This window comes from Oncorhynchus tshawytscha, linkage group LG02, assembly GCF_018296145.1.
Source record: "Oncorhynchus tshawytscha isolate Ot180627B linkage group LG02, Otsh_v2.0, whole genome shotgun sequence".
In the NCBI taxonomy this organism is placed as follows: domain Eukaryota; kingdom Metazoa; phylum Chordata; class Actinopteri; order Salmoniformes; family Salmonidae; genus Oncorhynchus; species Oncorhynchus tshawytscha.
The window spans coordinates 57963685-57976018 of record NC_056430.1 but is presented as its reverse complement, the minus strand read 5'-3'; the positions used below and the strand labels follow the sequence as shown (position 1 = coordinate 57976018).

Here is a 12334-nt window from a genome sequence, read left to right as displayed (position 1 = left end):
ATTACTCATCATACAAAGACATTTGCAAGACTAGCCACCTCCTCTAATTACTTAGCTCCATCTGCAACTTTGTTTGAGAAACTCAATATATTGTCTGTTTACAACATTAATGTACGCCAATTATGCACTAATTTTGCACGCCCAATTTTTCAGTTTTTGATTTGTTAAAAAAGTTTGAAATATCCAATAAATGTCGTTCCATTTCATGATTGTGTCCCACTTGTTGTTGATTCTTCACAAAAAAATATAGTTTTATATCTTTATGTTTAAAGCCTGAAATGTGGCAAAAGGTCGCAAAGTTCAAGGGGGCCGAATACTTTCGCAAGGCACTGTATATAATCAAACATGTTTCTTCTTGTATGCTAAATATATAATGTACAATTATAGTTAATATGCTTTGTTTAACTGATATATATATATATTTTTACATATGGATTCTTTAGGCCTTTTGCCATTTGGTAGGCCGTCATTGTAAATAAGAATTTGTTCTTCACTGACTTCCCTAGGTAAATAAATGTTCAATAAAATTTACAAAAATAAAGACATTCAGAAAGGTGGAAAAAATGCAAATAGAGAGCCACTCTACAAATGATCACTAACCTAAACAGGTCTATAATAGATAGTAAGACAAAATATGTTGCAGCTTCCCCCAGTCTCCCCTTACTAATAGTGAGCGTGCAACTTTCAAAAAATTTCTCCCACTCTTGCCTACCAGCAAATCAATGAAATTCCGATTTATAGAGGGAGATAACTTTGACAATTTTCAAGTCTTGAGGAAGAATACCAATTTGCATAGATTTGGTGAAGATACCGTATTCGCTACATATACAAAAGTATGTGGACACTCTTCAAATTAGTGGATTCTGCTATTTCAGCTGACAGGTGTACAAAATCAGGCACACCGCCATGCAATCTCCATGGACAAACATTGGCATTAGAATGCCACAAAGTTTGCAAGTTGTTCAACGAATGTAAAGGACGGAAGGTAACTATTGGGAACAGTAGGAAGCCCATGTTTCAATAGGCGATAAGGTATTAATGTGTCATGAAAGGAGTGTGGATATTTGGCCTAGCGAAGCCTGGAATGGAAGCTGATACTGGTCACGTTCCTCTGCTCACAGTGCATTTCCACATAGCACTATGGGGGTGATGAAACAACAGAGCCCCATTCATTTTCAGTGGAGGGAAGTGAAGTGGATGGGGGGACCATTGGGCGATGCGAGAAAGAGTGAACAAAGCAGGACCAAAGTTGGAGAAAGCTGAACTTTATTCAAATATTCTACGATAATGCGATGCTATTGACCAATTGAAGCTCACTATAGCTTCCAGCCCCTACTGGATTGGCTGTTGATACCTAGCACTACCTCAGCTGCTTGCTAGCTCCCACACGAAGGCAAAGCTAGAATGGCTATTGGAATTATTGTGTTATGTGGAAATGTACTGATAGACGTAGCCAGATCTTACGTCATATGTTATAGCAATCTGTCTGTAGATGACACATTCAATGACGAGGCACAAACCATTGGTTGATGCATGCAACATCTAAGCAGTGGAACGCGACCACTGCAATTATGAGTTTTTTACTCTGCTGGTCTCGCCTGGTCTCTGGAAGAAATTATGAGTCCTCATTGTCTGAGACCGAGTCAAGACTGAGTAAATACGTATCAGACACTGAGACCAGACCAAGACACTCAATATGTGGTCTTGATTACTACAACACTGAACTGTTCCTTGTAGTTACTGCAGACTGCAGATAGATATTATAGGGAAATATGGTCACAATGTGGACACAGTAGACAGATAACAGACACATTTTATTACCATGTGTAAACGTGACAGGACTTGTTTGGATCATCTTGATCAGATAATGAAGGTGAAAACAAGGCTTTTGGGTGTGCACAGCCTTTAGTAGCATTCAGAAAGCATATTGTACAAACCTAGGAACACACCTAGGGTTCCAAGGATGACTACAGGACAGAAAGAACACATTTATCCCAATGTTGGAAGGAAAACAGACTCATTTTTATGTGAAAAAACAACAACAAGGAAATGACAATAAACTTCAGAACTTTAAAAGATGATCTCGGGCCCATTCACATTGACTCAGAGCAAATAGAAACAGTTGAGCAACACAAATATCTTGGAACTATAATTGACTCAAAACTCTCCTGGACTGTAAACACAAAACAGATGTACAAAAAGGGACAACAACGACTGTCTTTCATGAAGAGATTAATTACATATCAGGAGTTAATCTCAAGAACATGGAAACGCTGTTCTTAGAGAGAGTAATGAGGGCAGGAGCGAGAATTGCCACTGATCTGACACACCCACTCAACCAGGAGTACCAGCTCATACCGCTGATGCAGAGTCCATCTTTACAACACCGCCAGAGCCCAGAAATCATTCATTCCCACCAGTATAAATAACTACTCACTGCCCACCTGAATTGATGAACATGTCTGCTGTAGTTATTGCTTGTGATTTATGTATTTTACTAGGCAAGTCAGTTAAGAACAAATTCTTATTTTCAATGATGGCCTAGGAACAGTGGGTTACGTGCCTTGTTCAGGGGCAGAACAACAGATGTCAGCTCAGGGACTCGATCTTGCAACCTTCCGGTTACTAGTCCAAAGATCTAACCACTCGGCTACCTGCCACCCCACTTATTGGTGATGCTGTGCTGTTGTTTGTCGAGATGCAATACACATTTCCCAAAAGGGACGCACAATAAATAACGTTTTAATATCTCATCAGAAAGTTCAAACCTCTTGGTGTAACAATTTAAGTTTTGGACTCACAGTAGCAGTAACCTGGGTTTGTGTCTTGGTCGGGCTACATATTCGCTATGTTGGTGTTAGAACAAGAAGTGTGTCCCAAGGGACTTGTGAGAGAAACATGGGGATGGCAGTAGCAGACAGTAAGCATGTAGAGACCTTTGTACAACAACTAGTGACCTCATCAAGAAGTGGCAGAGTCCCGAATTGGGCTTAGCCCTGAATTTGCTACAATATTTTCAAAAACAGCAGTCTTCTGGTAGCCTAATATGGATGAGTGTAAAAATGATCATAATGGTTCATTTACGTTATCATTAGTCTTAATTTTATTTTGTGAATACTGTTACATATTTACTGATCTATTTGTGCATATGTAGCAGATGGGGATCTATGAAACTCACTCTTCATCCTGAAAGTGTCATCCCTTGCGCTATTGAAATAGGCATTTTTTTGGCAGTGCAATGGGTTGGAATGCTCTAGGAGGGCCGTCATGTGTGCTTGCGAGGCAGAGGTCCTGAGTTTGCGCTGGGTAGGAGCCGAATCGGATGGAAGTGGCACTCCCTAAGCAAGCAGCATGATCTGCAGTTGCCACTTGGTAATTTGCAACTTCCATACTAATAAAATTTGGTTTTGGTGAGCTGAGTGGACTGGTTTTTAGTTAAGACAATATATTTTTTGTTCTTAAGATTTCAAGTAAATAAAACAGGTGTGTTCCAATGATTCCAATGAGGTGTAACTAATAGGAAATAAATAAAATAACACTTTACAAAATGTCTGTGGGCACTGACAGTCACACTTTGCAAAATTACTTTGCATGCGTTTTTGGATAAAGGGACTTTTATTCTGAAAACCTAACGGAAGTGTTACTTTGTCGCCACCGAGTGGTTGTTGTTGGGAGAGAGGCTCACAATGGAATATGTCGGGCTTCCAATTGCCGGTAATTATTTTCCTAGCGTTCACGTCCATTTTCGGTGTCGTTCAAAGGGACTGTGAAGCAATTCGCCGCTTTTTTAACTTTTGCAACAAAAAGCCCATAATGGATTTCGAATATGTTTCTGACTCTTCTCAGTAGCTTTCTCTCGTGAGGCTGATTGCTTGATTTCCAGACCTTGTCACCTTGGTGGTGGATTTGTAACGATATATTTAGCCTCTCTCGTTTGGGATATTGCCATTGGAGCAAGAGAAGACGCAAACAGAAATTCAAATTGGATTGCCAGGTAAAAGACGATGCGGCTTCATTTAATTTGTTTTGACATATGGCCAGAAGGTAAAGACCTACATACAATATATACTATTTCGAGGGTTCACGTGTTTAAATATGTTGACGCAGCGCAGCAATCATGCAGAATCGCATTCGCACTATTGTGCTCTGGGCCTGTCACGCCTATAGGCTAGTTGAGGGATAACCTACTTTATATAATTTTATAGTAGCCTAGACCATTTGAAGAATTATTTCAAAACCAAACAACGTCGTGTCGTATGATCTAATTGACGTTCTAAGAACCGCATTTAAAATAATTTTGGGCTGATCTGTCTTTGCAGAAAGACTTTGTAGGATCCAGTGAGAGGAACGGTCTTGAGTCTAGCCCAGTTTCTAGACAGATATTGTAATCTCCATCTAACAGCATAGGGTAACGTGGGATAACTGACCCTTCTGTAATTCTCACAGAAACTAATTTGTAACACTTTTCCTGGCTGCCACTACTCGAGTTAAGCTAAAAATGTCGAATCTACATTTTTAAGTCACTAACAGAACTATTCTGAGGTAAATTAATCGAATATTTAATCATTTAGAAAAATAAATTACTATATAGTACCACCTACTCATTCCAGAGTTTTTCTTTATTTTTACTATTATTCTAAAATGTAAAAAATAAAGAAAAACACTTGAATGAGTAAGTGTCCATACTTTTGACTGGTACAAAGATATATATAAGCGATTTTTCTAAGTTACAGTTCATATAAGGAAATCAGTCAATTGAAATAAATTCAGTATGACTTAATGTATGGATATCACTTGACTGTGCGGTGGTGCAGCAATTGGAGGGCATAGGCCCACCCACTTGAGTGCCAGGCCCAGGCAACCAGAATGAGTTTTTCCCCTCAAAGGGTTTTTATTACAGACACAAATATTCCTCAGTTTCATCAGCTTTTCGGGTGGCTGGTCTCAGACGATCTGACAGGTGAAGAAGCCATATGTTGAGGTCCTGGGCTGGTGTGGTTACACGTGGTCTGTGGTTGTGAAGCCGTTTGGACGTACTGTCAATTTCTCTAAAATTATGTTGGAGGTGGCGTATGGTAGAGAAATAGCAACATGTCTGGTGGACATTCCTGCAGTCAGCATGCCAAATGCACGCTCATTCAACTTGACATTTGTGGCATTGTGTTGTGTGACAAAACTGCAAATTTAGTGGCCTTTTATTGTCCCCAGCACAAGGTGCACCTGTGTAATGTTCATGTTGTTTAATCAGCTTCTTGATATGTCACACCTGTCAGGTGAATGCATTATCTTGGCAAAGGAGAAATGCTCACTAACAGGTTGTGTTTTTGTTCAATATATGTAGATAGATTAGTGTATTCAGACCCCTTGACTTATTCCACATTTTGTTATGTTACCTTGTTCTAAAATGTGTTCAATTGTTTCTTTCCCACTCATCTATCTACACACAATACCCCATAATGACAAAGCAAAAACAGTTTTTTTGAAATTTTGCCAAAAATGTCAAACGTATGTACATGTGACATTTCAGTGTTCAGACCCTTTACTCAGTACTTTGTTGAAGCACCTTTGGAGCGATTACAGCCTCGAGTCGTCTTGGGTATGACGCTACAAGCTTGGCACACCTGTATTTGGGAAGTTTCTCTCATCCTTCTCTGCAGATCCTCTCAAGCCTGTTGGGTCGGGAGCGTCGCTGCACAGCTATTCCCAGGTCTCTCCAGGGATGTTCAAGTCCGGGCTCTGGCTGGGCCACTCAAGGACATTCAGAGGCTTGTCCCGAAGCCATTCCTGCGTTGTCTTGGCTGTGTGCTTAGGGTTGTTGTCCTGTTGGAAGGAAAACCTTCACACCAGTCTGAGGTCCCGAGTGCTCTGGAGCAGGTTTTCATCAATGATCTCTCTCTGTACTTTCCTCCGTTCATCTTTCCCTCGGTCCTGACTAGTCTCCCAGTCCCTGCCGCTGAAAAACATCCCCACAGCATGATGTTGCCACCACTGTGCTTCACCGTAGGGATGGTCCCAGGATTCTTCCAGACTTGACACTTTAATCTTGTTTCTCATGGTCTGAGAGCCCTTTAGGTGCCTTTTGGCAAACTCCAAGCGGGCTGTCATGTGCCTTTTACTGAGAAGTGGCTTCTGTCTGGCCATTCTAGCATAAAGGTCTGATTGGTGGAATGCTGCAGAGATATTTGTCCTTCTGGAAGGTTTTTCCATATCCACAGAGGAATTCTAGAGCTCTGTCAGTGACCATTGGTTTCTTGGTCACCTCCCTGACTAAGGCCTTTCTCCCCTGTTTGGCCAGATGGCCAGCTCTAGGAAAATTATTGGTGTTTCCAAACTTCTTCCATTTAAGAATGACTGTGTTCTTGGGGACCTTCAATGCTGCAGACGTTTCTTTTCTTAATTTTTTTGGGATACCCTTCCCCAGATCTGTACCTCGACACAATCCTGAATCGGAGCTCTACGGACAATTCCGTCGACCTCATGGCTTGGTTTTTGCTCTAACATGCACTGTCTACTGTGGGATGTTATATAGACCGGTGTGTCTTTCCAAATCAAGTCCAATCAATTGAATTTGCTAAAGGTGGACTCCAAGTTGTAGAAACATCTTAAGGATCATCAATGGAAACAGAATGCTTCTGTTTTTTCTTTGCCATTATGGTGTATTGTGTGTAGATTGATGAGGGGGGAAAAAACAGTATAATCCATTTTAGAATAATGCTGTAAATGAACAAAATGTGAAAAGTCAAGGGGTCTGAATATTTTCAAAATGTACTGTATGCATGACCAAGGTGGCAGGTGAAAGAACACTTTGAAGATGATTGGGAAATTATCAGACCAATAGTGAGGACACAACATTTTCACCTGACACAAGAATCCAAACATTACGCTGTTTATTTTGGTGCATTTTACATTTACTTCACTTTTCAATAACTAAATCTGAAAATACTCTGAATACATTCAGTGATGTAAGAATATTCATTTACATTTTGGAGTAGGTGCAAGATAAGAAAAAAACAATTACAAGGGTTTGAGTGAGAGGTCAAACTGGTGTTTCCAGGTGGCCACACACCTTTCCAAGCTGCACAGTTCCTAAGTAATTTCAATGCAGTTTTATGACTCAAGGAAAGAGCCTTCAACTATGAAGGTTCTTTTTAATTTTTTTATATAAAAAAAATTAAGGTCTTCCTGCTTTGCCATTTGAGGAACTGAAGCAAACATGCTTGTGACTTTTTGTTTGGAACAAAATGACTGTTTTTGCAATCCAAAAACGTTTCATTATGAATCACAATCTGGGTCAGGTGGGTATCGTGAAAGCTTATTCTATTGCCAGCACAGCTAGCTAAATTATAAAATTCAATCTTAGTGTTAGCTTTGTCAGACAAAAGGATTGTAATTTTACATTTTCAAATATGGAAATGGTGAAGTGCACATTTTGGACTCATGGGTGTGTGGTTTGCTTGTGTGACATCAAAGCGGTCTTTGTTATAATCCTCAATGTCTCATCTTTCAGAACACCGACTCCTTTTGAGTTAGGCGCTTGTCAATGACAAGGATAACTGGCTGTGAGTGGAAAGGACTACTACACGGAAGCAAAATATCATTGTTTTCCAAAATATTATTGTTTTAATTGCAAAACTAGAGTTTTAGAACTGTTTGGCCCATCGGGTGAACGCAGGGAGGGAGGAGCGCCCTTCTCAAATCTAACAGTAATCTGCTCATCCATGTTGTCAAAGATGCAGCATAGTACATCATCCAGAAACAAACATCGCTTTAACATAAAATAAATGTAACATTTTTCAAGGCAGTTTTCATTGGGAAGGCAGATAAAACATTATCGAAACAAATCACTTTTGCATGGGAGAACACAGATCCCAAGTAATTGCTTAATTATGTCACTTTTGTTTGGAGCAGACTTCACCATCGGACCGAGCGGGGCACCTGGCTCACCCCCGGGAGGCAGCCCGTTTCCAAATGGAATGCAATCAACTTTTAGTCTATGCAAAACACGCCTGCCCAGGCGAGATTAATCAAACCCCCTCATGGATTACACCTCAGGTGTGAAACAGACAGGTGTGTGCCCGGATAGTGAAAACAACATTGAATCCATCTATGTTTGGTTTTAAATTAGAGGTGGGTGGTCGCATCTAACAATTGTATTGACTTATTTCTTGAGTTTCTTGTGTTCGAGACCACCTAAAGCAAGACTGATTCAAGACCGAACAATGGGTCCAAGACCGAGACCAGAAAAACGTCCAATTCAAGACCATGATTGTAATTCTGTCAAATCGCCACCATAATAAGAGTTCAAAATGTCCAGTATTTCTGAACAACATATGGATTTTTTTGCCATTCAGAAGTGAAAAAATGCATGCTGAGGGAAAATAGAACTGCTCTACAAATTATTATTAACCCAGACACAGTGAGGAAGAATGGGTCTTCTAAGCCTTCAGAGAAGATTAATAAAATCATTCTAATATTATTTTCAATGATTTTCGGATTTCATTGCTTAAATTTTTTTTTTTTGAAAAGAAAGGGAAAAAAGATCCAATCAGCATTTGTATTTGCTGGTCTCTGGGGAGATACAGTAAATCTAGCTAGATAAGTCAACTATTGGCTAGGCCATCAGAAGCTGTATAGAAGGCATCTGCCATTCACCTGTATTATGGCAAAAGTGACATTGAAATCAACCTATCACATTTGGACAGTTTTAACAAAATTGTATGGAAACTTCTGCCTTCGAGAAGGCCAACGGGTCACAATAATGAGCAGTAGTTTTCCCCCATGGTCTAGCTAGCTAGCTTTTGTTGTCGGCTAGTTTGCGGAGGCTGCAGCAGGTGTTGTTGCTAATTTGTTAGCTTCTCCCCTTTGAAGACTAACTTCCAACAGGAAGTCCAGTTTTAAATGATCATCTGGTGACTGGAACTGTTTTTTAATGCAGCACACCTGCTGCTGATAGCTTGAAGCATTGTTGCACTTCAACTTTAGGTCAGCGCTTACTTTGTGTGCTAAATGTAAAAATGTCAGTGTGAATGGACTGCTTATCCTTTAACATCATGCTGTGTGTGACTGCTGTCTTTTTATCGGCCCTGTGTAGTGGTGCCTGGAGAAGTGGGAAAGGCACCCTGTGTGTGAAATCCTATGTTTCACTGGTGATGTTGTAAGTCCACAACAATGCTTAAGCAACATCAATCTGATTGGGTGGGCCTGGCTCCCCAGTGATGCAAACAGCGCATGACAATTGGGCATCATAAATGGCCTACTAACAAACACTTCGGACCAAACTTTTTCAATACCTGGTTTTCATATCCATTGTTGCCTTAGTTAGCATTTACTGGGAGATATCTTTCCTACCCTACCGGCTACCGATTTCATTCTTCTGTGAGCTGCTGTTTACCAAAGCCAGTTGAGTACTGTGCGCTCTTGCTGCCTGCAGATGATATTCTGCTGAAACTAAGCTATGTGTGTGGCGCTCGTGACTATACAGTATTTCATGTGTTTTGCGACGTGTGTAGGCTACTTTGTGCATGATTTCTCTATTGTACTACATAATTTATAAGCCTTATACCTCCACTACTCTACTTTGATACGCATCAGTAGGGATTAAGAAGTGAGTTTATGCAATGCCAACTGAAGAAGAAAGAAAAAGGTGTGTGTATATGGCTTATACCGGGTGTATAACTTCCACTGCACCACTTGGCCGTTGTGTTTTACTAAAAGTGTAATCTCCCTTAGCCGCGGAAAGTAAGGGTGCTGAGGGTGATAATAATATATTACTATTTTTTAAATTTAAAATCACAGGTAGTGCACTGGGCCTTTACTAATCAAATTAAATTGTATTTGTCACATAGACATGGTTAGAAAATGTTAATGCGAGTGTAGCGAAGTGCTTCTAGTTCTGATAGTGCAGTAATAATATATACCAAGTAATCTAACAACTACCTAATACACACATCTGAAGGGGTGAATGAGAATATGTACATATAAATATATGGATGAGCGATGGCCGAGCGGCATAAGCAAGGTGCAATAGATGGTATAAAATACAGTATATACATGGAAGATATGTAAACATTATTAAAGTGGCATTATTTAGAGTGCGTTGTATAAAGTGACTAGTGAGCCATTTGTGGCCAGTGGTTGGGTCTCAATGTAGGCACCAGCCTCTGAGTTAGTGATTGCTGTTTAGCAGTCTGATGGCATTGAGAGAGCTGTTTTTCAGTCTCTCTGTCCCAGCTTTGATGTACCAGTACTGGTCCCGCCTTCTGGATGGTAGAGGTGTGAACTGGCAGTGGCTCGGGTGGTTGGTGCCCTTGATGATCTTTTTGGCCTTCCTGTGACATTGGGTGCTGTAGGTGTCATGGAGGGCAGGTAGTTTGCCCCTGGTGATGCGTTGTGCAGACAGCACCACCCTCTGGAGAGCCTTGCGGTTGAGGGCGGGGCAGTTGCCGTACCAGGCTGTGATACAGCCCGACAGGATGCTCTCGATTGTGCATCTGTAAAAGTTTGTCAGGGTTTTGGGTGACGACAAATTTCTTCCTCCTGAGGTTGAAGAGGCACTGTTGCGCCTTCACCACAGTGTCTGTGTGGGTGGACCTTTTCAGTTTGTCTGATGTGTACGCCAAGGAACTTAGAACTTTCCACCTTCCCCACTGCTGTCCCTTCGATGTGGATAGGGGGTGCTCCCTCTGCTGTTTCCTGAAGTCCACGATCATCTTTGTTTTGTTGACGTTGAGTGAGAGGTTGTTTTCCTGACACCACAATCCAATTGCCCTCACCTCCTCCCTGTAGGCTGTCTCGTCGTTGTTGGTAAACAAGCCCACTACTGTTGTGTCGTCTGCAAACTTGATGATTGAGTTGGAGGTGTGCATGGCCACGCAGTCGTGGGTGAACAGGGAGCACAAGAGAGGGCTGAGCATGCACCCTTCTGGGGCCCCAGTGTTGAGGGTCAGCGAAGTGGAGATGTTGTTTCCTACCTTCACCACCTGGTGGTGGCCTGTCAGAAAGCCCAGGACCCAATTGCACAGGGCGTGGTCGAGACCCAGGGTCTCCAGCTTGATCATGAGCTTGGAGGGTACTATGGTGTTGAATTCTGAGCTGTAGTCAATGAACAGCATTCTTACATAGGTATTCCCTTTGTCCAGATTAGATAGAGCAGTGTGATGGCGATTGCGTCGTCTGTGGACCTGTTGGGGTGGTATGCAAACTGAAGTGGGTCTGGAGTGGCCGGTAAGGTGGAGGTGATATGATCCTTGACTAGTCTCTCAAAGCACTTCATGATGACAAAGTGAGTGCTACGAGGCAGCAGTCATTTAGTTAAGTTTGCCTTCTTATGTACAGGAACGATGGTAGCCATCTTAAAGCATGTGGGGACAACAGATTGGGATAGGGAGTGATTGAATGTGTCCGTAAACACACCAGCCAGCTGGTCTGCACATGCTTTGAGGACGTGGCTAGAGATGCCGTCTGGGCCAGCAGACCGTTATAGATGTCGGTTGTGCAAGCCAATTTTTACTTAATTTATTTTTTAAAGCATCTTAGCGTTGACAAAAAAGGTAGTTTTCTAATTAATGCAGGATTCAATAGTTGGAATTGTAAGAGTTTTTGCTCTGTCCCTTTCTCTGCTGTTGTCATTCTAATGGAATCCATAAAGAACAAAATCCTGTCCTCAAAATAATTTACATCAAAAGGTGCAAAGTGTAAATTAACATTACTGTATTGTATATAGGCTGGTCATCTAGGTTTGTACCTGTAGGCTTTACATCACCATGAAGAAAAACAATGACCAATACAGTGTTTGAGTACATTGAGACATCAAGTGGTTTGTGATGATGTGATGTGGCTCAGTTGGTAGAGCATGGCGCTTGTAATGCTAGGGTTGTGGGTTCGATTTCTACGGGGGGCCAGTATGTAAATGTAAACTCACTACTGTAAGTTGCTCTGGATAAGAGTGCCTACTAAAATGGAAAAGGAATGAATAGACGATTTCTGTTTTCACATAAGTTGCATTTGGAAAGTATTTCAAGAATCTGGAAAACTTATATCAAGCAAGTAATTTTTATATTCCTCAAGTATTATCAGAATAACTGTTTTGTACCGATAATTATCAGACTCCAATTACAAATGCTGGTAAACATTCAAATACATTTTTTGTTTAAAAAAAAAATCTGAAAAGCAGTGCACTGGGCCTTGTATTAACGGACCGATATAGATGCCTTTAGCGCGGGCAATTCCAATGCCAGGGTCATGGGTTAGGTTCCTGCTGCACTAACTATTGTATAATAGGTAATGCTAATGGCATGCAGACAACCTGGGTTCAAACCCAGATGGTAACACAATT

The 12334-nt window shown here is 41.1% G+C and overlaps 1 protein-coding gene across 4 annotated transcripts in view; it reads left to right on the top strand.

Moving 5' to 3' along the window:
• Positions 1-3666: 3666 nt before the first annotated feature.
• Positions 3667-12334, top strand: part of LOC112266500 (CSC1-like protein 2) — a 97736-nt gene continuing 89068 nt past the window's right edge. For 3 of the 4 annotated variants that reach the window (XM_024444037.2, XM_024444026.2, XM_024444007.2), the window contains exon 1: positions 3667-3994. The gene's annotated coding sequence lies outside the window, so the exon portion shown is untranslated. The remainder of the gene's footprint in view (positions 3995-12334) is intronic. The other variant, XM_024444017.2, reaches the window with a different exon arrangement.